We start from the raw sequence: 22,817 nt of genomic DNA, 5'->3' as shown, positions 1-22,817 counted from the left end.
CAGCGAAGCAGAACACACACCAGAGCACAGAGAAGAGCACGGACAACAGCAGCATGAGCTCCCAGGACAAGTGGGTTACACTGACCCCAGCTGAGTTCGCCCTCCTGCAGGAGTATACACACTGTAAGTACATATACTTTTCATGTAACAATACTGTCTGTACATTTCCTTGTTACTATGGATACTTATCATCGACTGATATAACTAACCATACTAGTATACACAAAACACTGTTTTGTTTTAAGAATTATAATTTCTTTTGGCGTCATTTTCACTCCAGTAAACACTAATAAATCCTAGTTACAGCCATAGACAGTATACAGTCCCTGACAAAAGTCTTGTCGCTTCTGACCTTTCTGTGTTCATTAAATGATCAATCTTTCCTCAGTGAAGCAAATTTATTTTAGTATATTGAGCATAATTTGGGAGGGTTTTAGCTTTCATATGAGACATTTCTAAAACCAATCGATTAATTTAAAGTCAGGTTATAAGCTTTTGTTTCTACAAAATGGATAAGCGACAAGACTTTTGTCAGGGACTGTACAGAAATGGACTAAAGGAGCGTCAAGTCAGCGCAAGTCAAATGAAGCTCATTGAGGCTGGCAGTTACAGGGACAAACCAACCACGAGTACCACAGTGTCCAAGAGCCAATCTTGATTTACAGATAGAATAGTGAAATAAATCGATCATGTGGAGCAGGTTAAATACGAACAATGTAAGACCAATGTAAGACTATGTCAAGCCTGACAGCAGCAGTTATAGAGAAAGGGCAAAGTGTTTTTCATTAGAAAGTGAATTGGAGTGGATGGAGCTAAAAGCGCGTCCATGTTCACTTCCTATTTGGAAAGTGGCAGCTCGGAGGTTAGCTTTGTCCCTTTCCAATCTATGATTACAACACAGAAAATGTCTTTGATTTAGATAGTTGTGATGCTGTAGCTCCTGTGTGCATCATGCTGGAGTCTGTAATGTGTTACAGCACTAGTCCCTCTCTCTCTCCGCAGTGTCTGTGCAGTATCACATGTCGACACAGAGCTGCTTCTTCAGATTTCCATCATCACAGCTGTGTTTTACTCATGTACAAGGTCTATTTATTAAAATCTCCCATTTATTTCACTCTGCTGTGGTCACTACTGGTAGGTGATCCTCTTTAGTTTTCAGGGTGCTGCTTTAAAGATGCAATGTGTAACTTTTCTGGTGGAGGGTCCATCAAATGCTTTTCACCATGGAGATGTTATTGCTTGGTCTGGAATATTTCACAGTATGGTATTAAACCTTTCTGTCTTCATGGAGTCCAAACCAGGCCAAGTTACAAGTCAGATCTATGGAGAGGCGAGTCACAATGATTGTTTTTCTAGGTATTTTTGAGCTATAAAACCATCTGTAATTGAATAAAAGTAAGGTAGAGCTGTTTACTGTGGAACATTGCGGGCAGAGTAACGACGTATCCATAGAAACAAGCAGGTGATGGACCCCCAATCGAAAAGTTACATACTGGCTCATACCTCTTAAATTAGTTTTCATCTAGCTCTGGTTTTGGACTTCTCTTTAAAGAGCCCATAATACACCATTTCTTCTACATTATGTTTCCTGGAGTTGTGTTTTGTTTCATTCAAACCTGCGTATTTAGGCTAATTTCTTCACTCAGACTGAAAACACTTTGTTCCACTTTGTGATGTCGTAATACATGAAGTATTCCATTGTGATTTTAAGCTCCATACACCTGCACTAGAATCATTTGGATGATTTCAGCCCTGGAACTACCAAACTCCTCTGAAACAGAATGTAAAAGGTAACTTAACTTGAAACCTACCACTTCATGACATCACAAGATGGAACATAGCATTTTAAGCTTTGGAGATGTAGACAGATTAATAATAAAGAGTTACTCAAACAAAACAACGTTATATTTTTGAGCAGGTAAGAATATTTTGCGTAATATAGGGCCTTTATCGGCTACTTCCACAGTCTAGACTTATAATTCATTATTTCTATTTCTGCAAATGTCATTTTTCCCATTAAGCCTAAATGATGACTCAATATTGAATCTCAATCAAATTAAAATCACACAGACCACAATTAAATGTCTGATACATAATAAAAAATAGCCTTATAGTCTTATTATGAAACCTGCCTGTCACAGAGTTCAGATCTCGATAAACATGACATTTTCCATTCATTTAGCTAAAAACGAAATCTCCTGTTATATTTTGAATAAAACCCGGATCTGCACAAACATCTTCTGAAGTATGATTCTAGTTTTAGTTTCTTCGTTCAGATTAGGGATGGGCATGATTAGTCGATTAATTGATAATTGATCATTAAGAATTTCATCAATTATGTTCATTTTAATCAACAAACCGAATGTAGGTTGCTGTGCGTAGGGTAGGGTGACCAAACATCCATGTCCGGGGACAAACGGGGGTCCGTACATGTAGCTCTCTGCACTCAGAAGGAGCGAGACACAAACAGTCGGTCAGTCTGCAACGTACCAAAGCACAAACGCGTATTTATAACGATGACTTGTACGCTTTCCGTTGGGGTCAGGACAAGTGTGAGTCCATGTGCACAGTGTACAAAGCAGCACATATGTTTCAGTGTCCAGTGGGAAAAAGTTCACCAGGACACCAAAAACATGAAAAAGTTTTGCCAGGTGAGAGTCGCGCAATGTCGATGACGAGTCCCCACCTCCCACCCCCTGTACGGTGTCCTGGTTTTGACAAACACAAATATGGTCACACTAACCTGTATTCCACATCAGCGCACAAGAGCTGTTTTTTTTCTTTGCTTAGTTTATGCAAATTAGCGATGCGGTTTTAAGTTTTGGAGGATTTTTCTGTGAGAGTTACGCAAAGCTGCATTTGCCAAACGACACTACACATGTATAATGTCAAACGGGCTGATGTGGCTCTAGAGTGGTTACGGTTTATATGTCGTGAAGTTGAATTCATTTATGCAGATTAGTATTGCAGATAGTAATAATAATGATGATCATTTTAATGTAAAAACGTTAATGATTAATCGATAATCGATCGTTAATTCTCCTGACGATCGATTAAGAAAATTTTATCGAATGCCCATCCCTAGTTCAGATTTCAGTCTTTTTGTCAATTCTTCTAGCCTGATTCATCAGCCGGTTTCACTTCGTGGAAACCGTCTGACCTCACAGTGTTAGGATTCGTTCGCTCGACGGTAAGCGGGTACTTTTTATCATTTAACCAACTGCTGCTATTTGGTCATGATGTATGTAATGTGCCGTTAACAGGGCTAACTGGTATATTAAGCTTTTCCCAAATCCCGTACGAAGAAGAGCAATAACGTCTTTCCCCTTCATAAAATTCACCAAACATTCTCTTTGTTCTGGCTTTAAATCCTCGATCTCGGGAATCGTTGACAACACTGAATGTATGGCTCTTCACTGATTGGCTGGTGCCTGAACTTCCACTTCCACCACTCCGGGGTTTTTGCGAACCATCTAGTGAATTTTGATTCCTGACCTAGTTCCTGGAGAGAAATGAAATTGAGCAGAGACACTAGGTGGCGCAAATCTGGCTACAATTCTTCTGGATGTGTTTAAAATATGTCCTTTGAACAGAATCCTATTATTAAAACAAAAACCTTATCACAATGCTTGTCAGAAAGAATGAAATTAGATATTTTGAGAGGGATCTGGCTGCAGGACCCTCGTGTGATCTACCTCCATCTACACGTTCCTAAAAGTTAACAACATGCAAAAAGACCACCAAAGTCCACTGTTTCTTGATCACTCTTTTCAGTGTAATGTTACAAAAGTTGACATTGTTTTACACTAAAGACAAACCCAAACCCTTTTCCTAACCTTAAGGCCGCCACACACTACAGGAGAATTTGCCCGATTTTGGCTGCGATTTGCTTCTTCCCGAATTCAGGGAGGCATGACCTGACTTTGTGTCTTTGTGTGTGGTGTCACTGTCAGATTGGAACCACCAAACATCAGCAACGCTATGATAACAGCCAATAAAAAAAAGCGTCAGAGGCAGAGGAGTGACGGACACAGAGACGCAAGATGCAAACTTGGAATATAGCGAAAATAATGAGAAGCCTTTATTCCTCACATCTTGTAAAGTTGTAAATTTAAACCGCAGCATCTCATCCACATTATCCATAGAAATTGTCCTCCGCAAATAATGACAACCAGTCCACAAAACCGCACTATTAATCCAGTTTGAAGCATTCTTTAAAAGTAAAAAGGTGGGAGTAGTTCCTCACGTGTGTCTGTTTACATCCACACAGCGCAAGGATCGAGGTAAAGCTGCAGATTAGAGATTGAAACTCAACTTCCTGTGGACTTTATCGCCAATCTTTTATGCTTTAAAAATCTTGTATCTGAAAATTTGCACCGCATTTCACAAAAAATTATAACACAGTCCAATGAGGTTCATTTGGTCTTCCAGTAATTTTCTGAGCAGTCCAAACTGTCAGGTATGAAAACAAACTCTTGGTCTGAAAAAGAACCTAATAAGATAAATAATAAGACCGTTTTGACTTGTATCTAAACTAGAAGTGCAGACCTCTGATCTTTTGAACATTTAAGAGTCTCAAAGCGAGTTGTTTTATTATAGATGGAAAAAAGCTGATGCGATCGCGCTCACAACTTTATATCCTGTGGTCTGTAGCCATATTCTCCTACAGTCTTCAAATCTCATAAGATTCTCTCCTTGTCTATGGTGTGCGGTTTTTGTTTAAAAATCATTTAAGACTAAAAAATCCTGCAGTATGTGGCGGCCTTTAAAGGTGCATTGTGTAACTTTTCTAGTGGAGCATGGTTTTAAACCTTTCTATCTTCAGAGATCAAACCAGACCAAGTTACAGTTACAGGTGTCCCTGCTCACAGTCGGAATGCCTGTTTTTCTAGGTATTTTTGAGCTATAAAACCACCTGTAACTGAATAAATAGTTGAAAAGAAAGGCTTTCTTAATGTCATACTGTGGAACATTTCAGGCGAAGCAATGACATCTCCACAAAGAAAAGCATTTGACCGACCCTCCACCTGAAAAATTACACAGTGTACCTTTAAACCATTACAGATAATTTTGTTTTTACATCATCGTACGGTAAATGTTGACAGTTAAATGTGTTTGTGATGTGTTTTAAACTGCTAAATCCCTTATGCAGGAAGAGTAGAGCATAGAAAACACAAATTTAAGAGCAAACTAAAGCAACAACTATAAAGAATAAACTAAAAAATAAAAAAGTGGGTGAAGGTGCATTCTGGTGGGATTCTTCTGCGAGGTCGTCTGCAGACTCTTAGATATTTTGGCCAATTCGTTCAGCCCTACCTGGAAGTTTTCAAAAGCAAATGTTATGCAAGTCACATTTCGAAAACAGTTTCTCAGACCAACCTCCCATCCCCTTGTGTAAGCGCAGATATGGCCGCTCAGGCTGTAGCGCCGACTTTAGCGCGCTGAATCATTCATTGGCTGCTCTACAAACGGCCACTTAGCGCCGCAGACTGCGCGGACTCCCCGTGCCGTGAGTTGAAGTTAGGACACTTTTAGATCTGAATGATTCCAGGTCTGAAAACACGGGCGCAGCTGGCGGGACATCAGCTGTGCAGCCCACGCGTTACGAATCCTACGATCAAAGGGCTAAAATCAACCTGAAACACACCGACGGAAGCGCAGACTGTGTAAAGCAGTGACTAATCTCATCTCCAGTCAAGTGAAGCTCAACGAGGAGGGCCCATTGGAGAGAATCTGGAGACGAGTTTCATATTAGGAGGTTTACAGACAGAATAGCAAAATAAAAACACCAGGATCATGTACAGCGGGTTATTATTAGTTTAGTACTGGTTTAGACCTGGTTTAGTCCTGGTTCAGTCCTGGTCCCTCACGTCTCAGGTCATTATAGGACAGTAGTGCAGATATCTTGAGTCTTTGCAGGTTGTTTTCATCATTGTCAGTAGCTCCGGTTTGACATTTAAGTTGTAGCTATTTTATATTTGTTGTTTTTTTATATCTCACGTTGGGAGAAGTGGGTGGACGGTGAACCCCGTGTACCACACCCACTACACCCCTGTCCATATCTTAAGAGGGTGATGTATTAAAAGGGTATTTTTACCTTTTTTTTTAACCTTTTATTATTTTGAAAATGCTATATTTGCCAAAAACAACATACAGTATTAACATGGTTAATGCTTTTGTTTTCTCTACTAAGTCACTCCCCCTTCAGAGCACTATCACAACACAAGCATTTCGTTAAAAAAAAAAACAATACAAATTGCATCAGGTTTGGAAGTTGTAGTATAGATACAAACTCAGTAACTAGCGAAAATAATTATGACTCACCCCTGATTTAAAGTGCAGCATCTCACATGTGTCCTCTGCAAATAATGACATCCAGTCCACAAACAGAGGTATTAATTAGTGCTGTCAATTAAAAAAATTAGAGATTAATTAATTATGAACTGTAATTAATTAATCTAATTAATCTCTTTTTAATCTCACCTAAAAATTGCTGAGAAAAGCCTTCAACTTGAGGTATTTTCATTTAAATTCATTATTACATTATTATTATTACATATAAACCATGAACACTCTAGAGCCACATCAGCTCGTTTGAAATTATAATGTGTTTAATGCTGATTTGCGCAAGTCTCACAGAAACAAAACTTAAAAACCGCATGGCTAATTTGCATAAACTAAGTGAGAAAAAAAAAAGCTCTTGTGTCGCTGATGCGGTTCAGCTTCTGTGGGACTGAAGGACACGACTCAGTGGAATATAGATGTTCTTTCTGTGACAGAGTGTTGAAGGTGAAGGTGAGTCTGTTCTGTGTTTGTGTCGTGATGTTTTCAGAGATCAGACATGTGCAGGTTTATCGCAGATGCGGCGAGAACGAGAATGAAAATCACAATTGTTTGCCTGAGCGATGTGTTATTGTCCCAACAACACATAAAAACAGATTTTATAATAAGGCAACTCGCGTACAGAAACAGTAAAGTTAGAGATTAAAAATGAGATTAACGCGATTAAAAAACATAACGCGCTAAATATGACTGTAATTAATTAATCGCAATTAACGCGATAATTTGACACCCCTAGTATTAATCCAGTTTGAAGCGTACTGCACCAAATTTCACAAATAATCACACAGTTTTAACTTGTATCTAAACTAGAAGTGCAGAGCTCTGATCTTTTGAAAAATGAAGAGTCTCAAATCGAGTGGTTTTACTGGAGACAGGAAACAGCTGATGTGATCGCGCTCACAGCTTTATACCCTGTGGTCTGCAGACATATCCCGCTGCGGTCTTTGCGATCGGAGATTTAAAACCTCATAAGACTCTCCTCAGGTCTGTGTTGTGCTCTTCTTGTTGCACACTTAAAAATTGTTGAAGACTGAAAACTCCTGTAGTGTGTGGCGGCCTTTAGACAGACTTTATTGATCCACAAGGGAAATAACTTGGACACAGTAGCTAGTTTAATAAAAAAAAAAAATAAAATCAAAAGCTATATCATCACTGTGATATTAAAAGTCTTTATTAAACCACTGGGTTTGTGCAAAATATGAAAAACGCCCATTTTACTCAAAACTGTAAAAATGTGTCGCATAAACAAGTTTCTTTCTCCAGACAAGCAATACAATTCTAGTTTTTTCACAAAATTATTCAGTAAAATATACCAAAAAATACTCTTGGAAATATATCAATACAGCAGTCCATAATATCGTACAGTATCATAAAATTAAATGATACTATATATATTGATTTTTCAGTATTTTTACGCCCCCCGAGTGAAGATACAGTGGGCTCTGAGGTATTATAGAACCAGACGTGATGTGTACAGGAGAGACTTTAATTTGCCGTAGCGCAGGCCAAGTTGGATGTTAATAATTCATGCACACGGAGGCAGCTTTTGTACTGCGCTTACACAACTGTTCCTGTCTTTAATGGGTCTGCATCTGGTCTCCCTGTTTCTGTTTCCAAAGACCACAAGATCTACACCATCTTTGTACATATTAAAGTGCGTCTGTCAGATTAAACTACTCTTTTCCCTAAAATGTAGTTGAAGTATTTAAAATTGTACAAAAAATCTTCCTAGTTTTTCTTTTTTTTCCTTTTTATTTTGGTATTTTGGTCCTATATTATGTGGAATAGACTCTTGTGAGGTTTAAGTCATGTTATAATACTGTTATGTCCTCAAAAACAAACTTTAAATAGTCTGTTCCACCTTGTGATGTCACGTAGTGGTAACTTTCAAGTTAACAAACACCTTTTACCATTAATTCTGTAGATATTAGCAATGAAATGAATCTAGTGAAAGCGTATGGAGTTTAAAAACACAGTGGAGCACTTCTTGTATGACATTAGAAAGTGGAACAGTGTTTTCTGTTCGAACTTTGAGCCTAAATATACAGAATTTGACTCAGACATGTGTGAATGAAATTAAAACTCAGAGTCTGTTTGTGAGGAGGAAACAGAATCCGTGTATCATTCGTTCATTTGTTTTTGAAAATAAAACCAAAAATAAGAAAATGAAAATGAAGAAAACTGTTTTCTTCATTATTTGTCTCCAAAACCATAATGAAAAAACGCATTATCTTTTTCAGTTTTCAATTTTGTGTTTAAATGAATAATGGAAAAAAATGGATAAACATTTCCCGTTTCTGTGACTTAAACTGCAATGCCGAACTGAACCAGGACTAAAACAGGACTAAACAGGACTAAACCAGGTCTAAACCAGGTCTAAACCAGGTCTAAACCAGGACTGAGTTTCGTGACTGCCCCGGAAGTGCTCCTGCGTAGACTGTTAGGTGATCAGGACTGAGACTGGGACCAGACCGGAACTAAGACCAGGACTGAGACCGGGACCAGGACAAAGACGTGGACTGAGATCGGGACTTAGACCAGGATCAGACCCGAACAAAGACCAGGACCAGAACTGAGCCCGGGACTGAGACCAGGACTGAGACCGGGACTGAGACTGGGACCAGACCGAGACCAGGCCGGGCCAGACTGGAACTGATACCAGCACTGAGACCTGGACCAGACCAGGACTGACACTGGGACCAGACAAGGACTGAGACCGGTACCAGAACGGGACTGAGACTGAGACCAGACCGGGACTGAGACCGGGACTGAGACCAGGAACAGACCAGGACTGAGACCGGTTTAGTCCAGTTTAGTCCTGTTTTAGTCCTGGTTCAGTCCATATGTGGCGCAAAAGTCCGGCATCACAGTTTAAGTCACAGAAATGGGAAACGGGCGTTATCCATTTTTTCCATTATTCGTTTAAACACAAAATTAAAAACTGAAAAAAATTTAAAAATGGTTTTGGAGAAAAATAATGAATAAAATAGTTGTTCTTTTCTTATTTTTGCTTTTATTTTGAAAAACTAGTGAACAAATGATACATGTATTAAACAGCACAACAGTAATATGGGCCCTTCAGCAACAAGTAGATGCTACTGAGATCCTGTGCTCGTTTTAATCATATTTTTGTTCTTCCAAATGTTCTTAAGCTGTGCCTGTGACCCCCTCGTGACCTCACACCCACAGCGGAGACGTTTTCACACAGGGCTTTCACATAAGACAGAGGGGCTGCAGAATGGTGCGTAGGAATCACAGGCAGGAGCAGGTGGGAGGATCCAAGTTTTTGTGCGTTTGGATATAATAGTCTTTTAATACGCACAACCGGTTATGAAGAATCCAGCAGTATTCTCCAATCTGCTCACAAAGTGTTTTTTACAAATCGAATAGTCATGTGGAGTGAAGGCACAACGATTTAAAGACAGGGTATTATGCAAATTGTACTTATTGGAGCTTATATTGGAGGTTATAATGTTCTCTCATCAAAAAAAAAAAGCCTCAAATTGTTTTATTTGTCAGTCATGGATGCTTGAGTAATCTAGTGATCTCTCCTGGGCACTATTCGAAACCTCCTCACGAATATTTCCCTCCCTCCGTTTTCCAAAATAACATCGTGCACACAGCATCGTTTTCAAAAAAGTTTTCGTTTACATCAACCCGCATAAATCCTCCATCGAGCATCATCAGAACTACACCGAGCCTCTGGGCAGAACCTGGATTATTTCATTACAGTTGTAAATATGACTCAAAAATACTTTGAAAAACATGCATTAGAGAGCAGGCTCACCTCTCCACAAATATATTAAAGAAGTGGCAAAATCACTGACCTCTGAGCCTCACTGGTCTCTGCTCATGTATATGATCCATCAGCTGTATGCAAATAAAACACATGAAAAGTGTTTCAACCAGAAGAAATAGATGAACTGAAGCGGGGAGTGGTGTCCGGTGCCTCCGCCTGAGAAGAAAAAAAAACAACACGTGCGCGGACGGACCGCTCAGGACAACATAAAACAAACCAAACGGGATTCACACTTCTGTCCGGATGCTTTGCACCGCCTTGGAACCAGCCGTGGTCGAGTGTGGAGGACCGGAGCAGCCCGGACCTGTAGTCCACAGTGCATTCTCTTTTTTCCCGCAAGGTACCAGCGTGCAGATGACGGCACTGAAGCACTTGGACCCAGTCCTTTGTGCGCTGGTCTTGTTTGCCCCGGTCTTGAACCAGGACATGGAGGATGGAGCCTCTGGACCGAACTGACCAACACTGGACCCCCAGCCCCGCCTTGAGGGGCTGCGCGCTACGGTGACTGCTCCTGTGTGTTTAGCGCTGTTGCCTGAACTCAAAGCTTCTGCTCCGGGCTGATGTGCGGTGAGTTTGTACAAAGTTCTAGGCTACATGCTGCTGTTTTATGAGTTTGTGGTGAGAACTTCATATGAGGCCCACGGTGTTAATGGGGAACACAGATTCTTTTTGCAATTGGAGGAACATTGGGAACATCGGTCTAACCCTGTCCAGGTCCATATGGGATGGCGTCTGGACTATATCTCTCTCTCTATATTTTAACAAAATGTTAGCCCCCTCAAAATTTTCCTTTTGAAGCTTTTTAGGGGGTGTGATGAGTTAATCGGGGGTGTCGGCTCCCACACCCCTTGTATTTCGCACACTGTCATCATCATCAAAATGTAAACATTGGTCACACTTTCGGCACGTCAGCTCCTAAAACTCTGTTTATGTCACTTTACACACAAACGTGAAACAGAGTTTTCCAGAATCTCCACTCTAGACAGAGTTTTAAGAAAGATTCGTTTTCAGAGGCGAATTTGCCATTTGCGTGTAAAAGATGTGTACAAACGAAGGGAAATATCTCAGTTTTTAAAAAATACCCGTGTACGTGTAAACGGGGCCTAAATAAGGATCTTGCTTCGACACTCATTTTAATATCGGTTTGCATCTGATTTTCAATATTTCGAACATCCCCAAATCATATTAAACAGCAAACTAGATTAAAGCTCTGTGTCTGTTTTGATGCTCGCGTTTCAATAAGCCTGAGCCATGTAATAAAGCGCACGCACCAACACGCTCTCTCTCCTCCTATTAAGGCTGGTGTAATAGTGTTGTACCAGGAGGAATCGGAGCTATTAGCCAGCCTCTCTCTCCCGTGAGCAGCGCAGGGGACCAGCTTCATGTCAAACCAGTGATGTATGTGCAATAAAACGTGTTACATAATACGCTGGTGTGACATCAATGGGCCTTAATGATGCTATGAAACTCAGAGAGGCTTATTAAAATGGATGCGAAAAAGAAACCTCATAAAAGCACAACACACTGTTTTCAGTCAGTGAGCAAAGATCCTGATCCTGTATGGATTAGGCTTTGCACATCTTAACCACAGACCGTATAAAGAAGTGGACTAAGGGAGTGCGACGTCACCCACAGCTCCAGTTAAATAAAGCTCACCGAGGCTACGTTTATATGATGACGGTCTGAACAGAAGATGCAAAAGTGGCGTCGCGTCTTCACTTTTTCTTCCACATTTAGACGAGCGCTTTCAGGAGGAAATCTGCGTGCATACAGTGACCCAAAAGTGTGTAGAATTGGATTGGGTATGCATCCCAGGCAGCTCGGTGGTGATGTAAACGTATACGCGATGTGAGCAAATCTGACCAGAGTTTTGCGTCCTGGGCAGTGAAGACGGAAACACCACAGCAGAATGTATTCAGCTTTTCCACTCTGGAGGGCGGTTTCAGATTTTTCCATTTTTAAGCCCCAAAAAACGCCGTCACTGTCTAAATGAAAGGCGCTTCTGATAAAATATATTGCTGTTTTTACCCGCAAGCGTTCTCCTGTAAACAGACCCTGAGACTAGCAGCTATAGGGTGAATTTGGAGTAGAGATATTTACCTCCGCCAAGGAGGTTATGTTGTTTGTTTGTTTGTTTGTTTGTTTGTCTGTTAGCAACATAACTCAAAAAGTTATGGACCGATTTTGATGAAATTTTCAGGATTTGTTGGAAATGTGAAAAGGAAGAACTGATTTCATTTTGGGGGTGATCCGGAAGAAATCCTGGATTCTGGATCACTTTGAAATTTTAGTTAACATTGTGGTAAATGGGCCAAAAATTTTGTTTCTCAATATCTCAGTTATTGACCAAACCCCATGAAATTTGACTCAGGGATGGACAATGGGATCCTCTTTCATATTCCAAAGGCTGATCCGGATCTGATCCAAAAGACTGATTTTATCGCAATTTATATAAAAAATGGGGTAGTCCTTGGCGGAGGTCTGCGCTCTCTGACTGCTTTTCTAGATGGAATAGGAAATGATTTATGGACAAAATAGCAAAATAAAAACACCAGGATCTTGTACAGTGGGTTAATATGAACATTTTAACCCTCTCAAGCTCAAATTCATTTTTAGTATCAGGAAAAATCTGATATTTGGGGAAAATGATCATATGGGGTAGTAATATACAATCCTGACTTTTTTTTTTCACATCCAGTGTGTTCTGGGATGTTGCAGATTTGCAACATTGGTCCGGTGTGGTAAATTAACACTGAAGACTGAAAAATGAATATGAACGCTAACTTTATGTGTATACCACTTTTCATAACAGTGAAAACATAAAGCACAGTGTAACAGCTTTACAGTGGCACAACAACATCACTTTTTCGTGTGTTGCTCCAAGAAACAATTTTAATCCTTTGTAAACAACAAAAGTGTTTTGCACTTCTGACAGGCCGTTTGCCTGTAGACATTCTCGCACAGTCTGCATCGTCCACGTTTATCAGCATGGATGGGAGAAGAGGCTCCTGAGTAAAAAAGGCTCATAAAATATGGATGTGGTGTAAGTAGGTAATTGGCATTTAGCTGTTGCAAATCTGCAACACCTGCCTGGAGAGGGTTAAAACTGAGATTGTGGTGTTTTGGCAAACTAACCCACTGCTTGGGCAGGACTATTGTCTCCCTGCAGTGAGGAATTTTGGGGTGAATGTGGACTCTTATGTTCAAACTGGATAAGCGCTGTGATAAAGTCCAGCTTCTTTCAGTTGAGGCTTCTCGCTAAAATAAAGCCCTTCCTCTCACAGGTGGATCTTAAAAAAGCGATCCATGCATTTGTAACATCACGCCTGGACTATTGCAATTCTTTGTATGTACAGTAGGGTTGGACCACACCTCCCTGCAGCACTTACAACATGAACGCTGCAGCTCATCTGCTGACAAATACCAAGAGACGAGAACACATCACACCTGTGCTGAGTGACCTGCACTGGCTCACTGTCTCATATCAGGTGCAATTTAAAATGTTATTGTTTTCAAATATTTGCACTATGGATCCAGTCTGTTTGTGGTAGTTACTTTAGCCCTGTTCTCCGCCCAGAGCCCTGAGATCAGCTCACCAGCTCCTGTTGGTCGTGCCCAAAACTAGGCTCAAGACAAGAGGTGACAGAGGCTTTTCTGTGGCAGCGCCCAGACTAGAACAACCTTCCTCTTCCAGTCAGATCCTCTCAGTCTGTAACGCAGTTTAAGACTAGACTGAAAACTCACCTCTTCTCCCTGCATTTAGTACGAGCCAGTCAGGATATCTTGGTGTTTTTATTGTAATGTTCACATTATCTGTATATATTTATATGTAACTGTTCTTCTGTTGCTGTTGACCTGTATATGAAGCACTTTGGTCAGCTGAAGTTGTTTTAAATGTGCTATAGAAATACTTGAATATAAATACTTGAAACTTGAACTGAATTTTCAGACTAAAATGATGGGCTCACAGCAGCAGTAACAGAGAGAGGGAACCAAAGAGTTGGAACCAAAATTGGAACCAGAGTCGATGGAGTCCTTTTTTCTGTTGCCCCGTTGAAATGAGCTACCCGCAGCCTAAATCGACAGTGACATCTATTGATTCACGCTACCCCATCGAAATAAGCTACTTAATGTTTTTCCGTGTACTTTTGTGTAGATCCCAAAAAGCCTAACATCCCCAATTTGACAACATATTTCTTTGGATTAGAGACAGCGTTTTTTATGTTGTTTGCACACGGTGATCATACTTTATATCTTAGTTATGTACAGTTTCAACTCATTTATATGAATATGCGTAGGTAGTTCATTTGGACAGTTGTATGCTGCTCAAACAGGGCTCCAACTAAAGGCGGCACATATCGACAGGACAATTTAACCATCGAATAATGCTCCCACTGTAGAATCACTCATTTTTATTTGGGTAGATGTAGCTCATTTCGACAGGCCTATATCTTCTATCAGACACTGTAAAAGAGAAAGAAATGACTCAAAACACTGAATTCTTTATATTAAATAAATTTCATAGGCTACAGTGTGAATTTCCTATTATAATATAGTGATATTTTATTTAAACAGTGCCTTTCTAAACAAAATTACAATGTTTTCTACAAATGGAAACAAAATAAAATATGATGTAATGAAAATGATAACGGTGAAATCACATATTAAATCCAAACTATTCAATCATGTAACTTAGGTATTGTGTCGCAAATCAAACACACACATTAGGGGTGTGCAAAAATATTGAAATATCAATATATCGTATCGCTTAATGTGATGATACAGTATCGATATCATGGGCTGCTGTATCAATATATCACCAAGAGTACTTTTTGGTATATTTTACTAAATTATTTTGTTACAGTGCTACAGTTTTGTTGCTTGTTTAGAGGAAGGAAAGTTTTTTATGCGACACATTTGACATTTTCACGGTTTTGATGAATAAAATGTTTGTGTTTCATATGAACTTTGCACAAAAATTGGTTTAACAAAGACTTTTAGTGTCACAGACATGATTTAGTCTTTATTTTTATTGAACTGTATTGAATCAATTTGAAATATATCATATTGAATCGAAAGCTCACTGTATCGAGATATGTATCGTATCGTGGCCTATGTATCGAGGTATGTATCGTATCGGCAACTTCATAATGATACCCAGCCCTGACGCACATGTCATTGCGCGACTGGTCAAAACCTACAATAAAACCAATACACTTTTAAAATGTGACTTGTTACGCCACTTCTGCCTCGGGAGCTCAAATCGACGACGTTTAAACTCTAACAGCGCTTGGGGGTCGTGCGTATGTGCGGTCGCGTTAGGTAGCTCAAATCGACAGGTAGCCCAAATCGACAGGACACCAGAAGCGCCCCCATGGTCTGAAAGGTCGCGGTGGAGAAGTCCCATCCACTACAGTTAACTACATTTACTGGATTTTCAGAGATTGTGGATTATTGTCGTGCACATCATGTTTTCACTATTAATGTCATCCTAATCATCAATATCCGTCTTTTTTCATGATATAAGAAGATGAAAGTTAAACCAGATCTGTAAAGTCAATTTATTCATTGTCCACGATTTCATTTAATGACAAAAACTCTAGAAGCGTACATTCATTGCCACAGCTGCCAATATGACGCCGCTATCAAACTTAGTGATGGATGCAAAAACATGGATATGACACTCCCCTCTGTCCCCGTACGAGATCGACTGTTCTATCTACCATACAACACAAACATTTTTTATGAACTCAAACTGCCGGTGTTTGACTGACAGCACAATGACAGCTTTTACAAAGGTTTTCACAAAGCTTTTCTAAGGATTCTTTTGTATTTATACAATATGAACTTTTTAGAATTCACGTTTCTTATGTCACACGCTGGACTGAAATAAATTAGAATACAAAATGTACCTTAAATTGCTGATGGTATTCTTCCCGGTGCACAGGCGTTCCTCTGCTGCCAAGCCCAGTGCTCTACAATAGGAAGGACACAATATTGACATTCCAATTCAGCGATTGGATTCACCAGGCTGTTTCAGTTTACACAAAAATTCATGAGCAGCAAATTGCCTCACAGAGCTCTCACATTACTTTAGTACGCAGCAGTATATTGGCCCGCAGCCATGACTACAGTACATCCAATATAAAACTAATCTTTGTTATGAGTCACCATTAGTATTCAAATAGATTTATCATTTCAAATTTGTGACATTGTTCAGATATATTAACATTTTAAAACCATGAATCAAAAATGCTGCAGGCTAAAACTAAATATATACATTCATTATCATGCAAACTGCTCAGTACAAAGTAAATCTACACTGAGCAATAACCTCTAAGGCTGCAGTGAGCAACTATAGGCTATGTGCAGCTAATATTGACTAATATTATTGAAGTAATCCTGCTGGACAGGATCTCACAATAGGAGGGTTTCAGTCACATGATCACGATGATGCGTGAATATCAGGTGGAGGGCAGGAAGTGGAGACAAACACGACAAACACGGCTCTGGAGAACACAGATATGGAGAAGAGTTCTAATTATAAGGATTTAGAGCCAGTAGCAAGGCAAAAGTACGAGCAGTTAGTTGACAAATCTATTGGGCGTGACCCTGATCTTATTGAAAATGAGAGAATTTTTAACCGAAGTAAAAGATTTGCCGACAATCGAGGCAGAGGAGATATCACGAACTATTTAACGCTCTTCAGACATCATTCTACACCAGACAACAGATGAAGGCAAAGTACAAAAGTTTGGAGGCATAGAACTTTTTTTGTCAGGTGGATGGGTCCTCAACCTTGGTGCAAAACGTCTAAATGATGATTATCGTTTGGTCTTCGCCGGGGTGAGTGTTTCTTATTTTATGTGTATAGACGTTATGCAGTAACCTCTCTCCCAACTATTTAATGTCATCGAATGTCGTTAGCCGTTAGTCGTTAATGATTCGTTTATGTAAACCACAAAAAACAGTTTATCTTTGTAACAAACCTTTGAGGAAGTGGTCACTGCAGACAAGAGCATTAGCGAATTCTGCTCCTCCCGACCGAAAACAGGTTTGTAATCCACTTTTTACGGCGTTGTTCTGTCAGCTTTTCCCATTTCTGACCTTTGTGGACGACTATATTCGGTACTCTAAAAAAAAAACGCTTTTCCTTCTCTCGGTTAGAACAGTTGGCACAGCCGTAAACTACACAACACATCGGCATTTTCCTCCAGTCAGTTCACTTCCTGCCCTCCATCTGATTTTGCGTGCTGACAAACGTAGCCCTGTGACGTCACGTGAAACCCACCTATTGATTAAATCTACAGACAACCAGTTTGGGTTTAAGACTATGCTGGGCACAGATATGTGTGTGTTTGCTCTAAAAGAGATTATTGCTAAATACAAGAGGCAGATTTCATCAGTTTTTATGTGTTTTTTAGATGCATCCAAAGCATTTGATAGGGTGAATCACCTTAAACTATTTATGAAGATGATTCAAAAGGGTGTACCCAAATACATTGTGTGTTTTTGATGTACTGCTATGCAGAGCAGACAGTGCAGATTAAGTGGGGAAACAGTGTGTCTGACCAATTTAGGGTCAGCAATGGGGTCAGGGGTTCTGTCACCAATTTTATTTAATTTGTATTTAGATGAATTGTCAACAAAGCTTAGAACATCTAAAACTGGTTGTGTGGCTGGAAATCTTGTTGTGAATCATTTAATGTATGCAGATGATTTGTTTGTTTTCAGTCCAAGCACCTCTGGTCTTCAGCAGCTACTCAACATCTGTTCAGCTTATGGTGTGGAGTGTGATATAAAGTATAATGCAATCAAGAGTGTGATCATGATCTGTAGGACCAAAGAAGATAAGCACATGAGATTTCCTGACTTTTGCCTGTCAAATGTTGTGTTGTCTTTTACAACAAATATTACATATCTGGGGCACATCATCACTGCAGACATGACAGATGATGATGATATGTACAGACAGTGTAGGATGATCTATGCTCAGGCAAATACTCTTATGCGTAAGTTTGGTTCTTGTACTTGTACGATGTAAAGTTGTTATTGTTCAAATCATTTTGTACACCATTGTACACAGACCACCTCTGGACTAATTATTTAAAAAAAGCCAGTTTTCAAAGACTGCAGGTGATTATAATGACGCTTTACGGGTGCTTTTGAGGAGGCCACGATGGACTAAGAATTTTAATGTACAGTTTTATTTGCAGATTGAACAAATCAGACAATGAAATAATAATGTCACTCACAAATCTGAGATTCAGTGCAATAAGAGATCAGTCCAGCATGTGGAGACACTGGTGTGGTTGTCTTTTAAAAACAGAAATATTAATTGTTTTGTAATGTCACTGTCCTTGTTTGTTTTTTAAAATGGACCATGAGTCCAGAATAAAGATGATGATGATGATGATGATGATGATGATGATGATGATGATGATAATATGAGTCTACATGAGTTTATATATGAATAATCATTTTAATTACAAGCTCTGATTAACCAAATATACCCAATGTTGCTCAGTAGTGCCACCCTGGTATGTGAGTGTCAGGGACGCTTAACTTGATACAAAGAAAACGCAGATAAGTGAAACAGATATAGAAAATAAACAGCTTTTATTACATATTCAGTTATATCATTTCATTCTGAATGTATAAAATCTGTACCTTCTCATTCACATGTTTAAAATAGACCAATTAACATTTAGTGCAGCGGTTTAGTGCAGTACAACACAGCCCCTACCAGACGCCCACATGCAATCAGGACAAAGTGTGCTTCTCCAAAACTAAAGAAAAAAAAAGAGTCTAAGATCAGTGTGTACTGGGGAGTGGACGGGAGAAATGATCACATGAAAGAGGAGTTGGAGGGAGGGGGGATGGGGCGAAGGAGAATAGCCTATAATGATGTTCAGAACCAGGCGTAACAAAGAGGATCTGATCTGCGCCCAGGGTTGCACAGAGGACAAGGAGAGCAGATGACCCACTCTGTAAACCACCACTTATCAAGGGACTGTACTTTAATCTTAAATGTTATTTAGAGGACAAGAGGATTGCATAAAATAGGCCCAGCACGTATCAGGAGTAATCCCTCGCGTATAAAAGAGCCTTCACCTGGACGTCACTCTACAGACAGCGCCATGTTAGTGTATTAAAAAAAAGAGCAGAAAGATGTTCCAAAGTGGAGTCTTGAGCACACACTTTGTGAGCCAGAGGGCTATAGACAGTAGTGTTTGTTTTGGTTCGGCTGGATAAATAAATGAATTGTTCTTAAAGCCTGTGATTGTCCTGCATTGTTGATCAACAATGCAGGACAATCTGCCTTTAAGGCTAAATTGGTTATTTTAGGGTGATTGTTTGAGGAGGCTGCAATTCTCGTGCTGCGTAGTGCTGCACAGCTCTCAGATGGTGTGTGACGTCAGGTGCGCCCGAGTAGTCCATGAGAGACTCTGGTGGATCTGTAAGTTCTATAAGGACCCTCCTTTTTGAAGGGTCTGGTCACGTGTAATGTACTGTCAGCAGCTGCACAGGCCTACTGCCACATATACTCTCCACAAAAACTACTTCATCGAGTGCTTGCAATTACAGTATATCCTATTTAAAGCAATTCAGAAATGATTAAAATCAATAAATCTGAAAAAAACCTCCTTCTTTAGCAGAACCATTTGACGTCAAACTTCAGCAGTGCCACAAACGAAGTGGGCTGAAGAGAAACAATACCATTATCATAATCACATGTATTTATTGTATGTAATGAGTAGTGTAGCTTATTTAAATGATAAAACAGTAAAAATTCACCCTTAAATTGTAAGTAGAAGCTAAATTAAAAGAGGAGAATCCATGTGGTCATGTGCTGTGAGTGACTGACTGCGCACGTGAGAGAAGGTACACTAGATAATCAGAGAAATATGAATTAGAAATATTGAAATATCAACAAAATACTACAAGATATTTGTTTAATTAAAGCGTGCCGTTGTCCTTTTCTGAACTGTGCACATTTGTCTGGTGTCCATTGCGTTCTGTCATGGAGGTGTATTTGGGAGTATTTTGCAAGTAACTGAAACATATTACAATAGCTCAGTCATTTCTTCGCTGACTCACTCGCTCTCTCATGTGTCAGAACTTTATGTTACAGACCTACATGCAGATTGTGACAAGGTGATCCAAAAAAAATTCACTGCCACGACCCAGTCTTTGGGAAACAATGGTCTAGACAGGTGCCTGTCAGGTCTAAACTAAGATTATTATTAAAGGTCCTATGTTATGCTAAATTGACTCTTGTGAGCTTTTAGCCATGTTAGAATGTTTTTACCTCCTCAAAATCATACCTGGAGTTGTGTTTTATTTCAGTCACACATGTTTGATTAATTGCGCATTACTGGAACTGAACAGCGCAGATCCTGAGTGTTTCCACTGCGTAAAGTGACTCGTACCGCCCCCTTTTAGTGGTCCAAAGCAGACCAAGGGCTGGGATAGAAATAGAAACTGATAGATTCTTTTGTTATTGTAAGTATGAGGACCCTCTTGAAAACAAGATGGTGAGACATCTTAAGGGGCTTATCCTCCAAATCCAAATTCAGATAGATGACTTTTGGTCAGTAAGTAAATACGTCTTTATATAAATAGTGCTTTTCACAGACATATGTCACAAAGACGCTTTACAGAGAATTACATTATTACATTATTCTTTTTTCTCCATACCTGCTGGTGGTAAGTTACTATTGTAGCCACAGCTGCCCTGGGGCACACTGACGAAAGCGCAGCTGCCATGCCAGTCGGTGCGATCGGACCCTCCGACCACCACCATCACTTACGCACACACCACTTTCTTACTAGGCAATGTGGGTGAAGTGTCTTGCCTAAGGACACAACAACAGTTTTTTTTTTTTTTTTTTTTTTTTTTTTGTGACTGGCGCCCCACTGTGGCACCTGATTTTCCCAGTGGTCTCCCACCCAAGTACTAACCAGGCCCGTCCTTGCTTAGCTTCTGAGATCTGACAGGATCAGGCTTTGACAAGTCGGTATGGACACATTAAAAAATGGATGAAAAAAGTTGGAGACCCCAGAGAAGAGACTGGCAGTTCCAGGAGTAAAATTATCCAAATAATTCTAGTGGAGGTGTTTGGAGTTTAAAAACACAGTGAAGCTTCTTGTATTACCACATGGCATCACAAGGTGGAACAGTGTTTTCTGTTTGAGAGAAGAACTCAGCCTAAATATACAGAGTTTGTGTAGTTTGAGAAACACAAGACAACTCCAAGTAATAGGTCTGTTTGTGACAAGGAAACATTATAACATAGATCAGAGAATAGCATAATATATGACCTTTAAACTAGGACTAACCCATGACTAAGAGAAATACTTCTTTATATTTGGGAGACGGGCCACTGGGATAGTCTGTCATGTGCAGTCTAAAAGCTGAAATAAATCAAAGATAAAAGTTTGGGGGCTCTGACTTTGTTCTATTTATGTTTTTCCAGACTCCACCAAGAAGCTGAAGGATGTGCTCCAGGAGTTCCATGGCGACGGACTGTTGGCCCAATACAACCCTGAGAAGGTATGTACGTAGCCACACGCTCAGGACTGGCCAGTGTCTTTAGTCGAGATTGTGACACTACAAAGCGGCCTCACTCGCAGATACTAAACACACAACTGCCCAGTCAATACAAGTCAACTTTTTATAGTCACACACCTGCTTTTCTGTTGGACCGTCACATATTTTGACTCTCTCCCTTGGACTGTTTTAAAAGAGTCGCTGGCTTTTTTCAGATTTGTCATTTAAATTATTAAATTCCAAAAAAGTTTGACAGTCCAACAATTGAATTAGCCTGTTTAGTTGGCAGGACACATTATGGTAGCGGTGTGACGCAGGTTTCTAGCTCATTTGTTCAGTCAGATTTTTAATTTTAAATACCACTGAATTTCAAATTTTAACTCTGAAGAAACACGTTTGGATTATTTTAAATCTAAATGTTTAATGTGTTCAAAAAATTCAAACATAAAACATAAACATAACAACATAAATATTTCACTTTTTAAAATTTTCAGTACATACACTACCGGTCAAAACACCACAAAAACACCACCTTTTTCCAGTTTTTTACTCTTTACTGTTGACCAAAGCGTATTTTAAACTTTTGATTGATGAAAGTGTCCACCTTTGGCAGATAGAACAGCTGAACACACTCGTGGCTCGTTCTTTTTACAACAGAAATCAAATATTGTTCAGAAAGTTCTTCCCAAGTCTGTTGCAGAAGTTTCCATAAATGTGTGGCACTTGTAGGTTGCTTCACTCTTCTGTCCAGTTCATCCCAAACCAGCTCCATGGGGTTTAAGTCTGGACACTGTGCTGCTGGACACTCCAGGTTTTCAAGTTTACCATCTTGTTCTTTTTTTCCTGAGGTAGTTTTGATAGAAGATAACAAAACACAAGTCCAAGGTCTATCTTTTTTTGTTTTGTTTACCTCTGTCTGTTCAGTTCTTACCTTTGTAGCATATCAAGCTCTTCATTGGACTTGCACAACTTGAACTGCAAGAAATAACTGGAAAAATGAGGGTGTTCTAAAACTTTGGACCGGTTTTGTATATTTCAAGCTCTCAAATTCAGCAGTCAAAATTCAAAGACTAAAATTTACAGTTTTGTGGCAGCAATCAGACAAGATGTCAAGGCCTTAGC

The 22,817-nt window shown here is 39.7% G+C and overlaps 1 pseudogene; it reads right to left on the bottom strand.

Moving 5' to 3' along the window:
* Window positions 1-21,058: 21,058 nt before the first annotated feature.
* On the bottom strand, window positions 21,059-21,176 carry LOC129411932 (5S ribosomal RNA; annotated as a pseudogene).
* Between the last annotated feature and the right edge of the window lie 1,641 nt (window positions 21,177-22,817).

The sequence above is a fragment of the Boleophthalmus pectinirostris genome, unplaced genomic scaffold (assembly GCF_026225935.1).
Source record: "Boleophthalmus pectinirostris isolate CB_2022bp ecotype Guang Dong unplaced genomic scaffold, ASM2622593v1 HiC_scaffold_6, whole genome shotgun sequence".
Lineage (NCBI taxonomy): Eukaryota > Metazoa > Chordata > Actinopteri > Gobiiformes > Gobiidae > Boleophthalmus > Boleophthalmus pectinirostris.
This window is presented reverse-complemented; position numbering and strand designations above follow the sequence as displayed.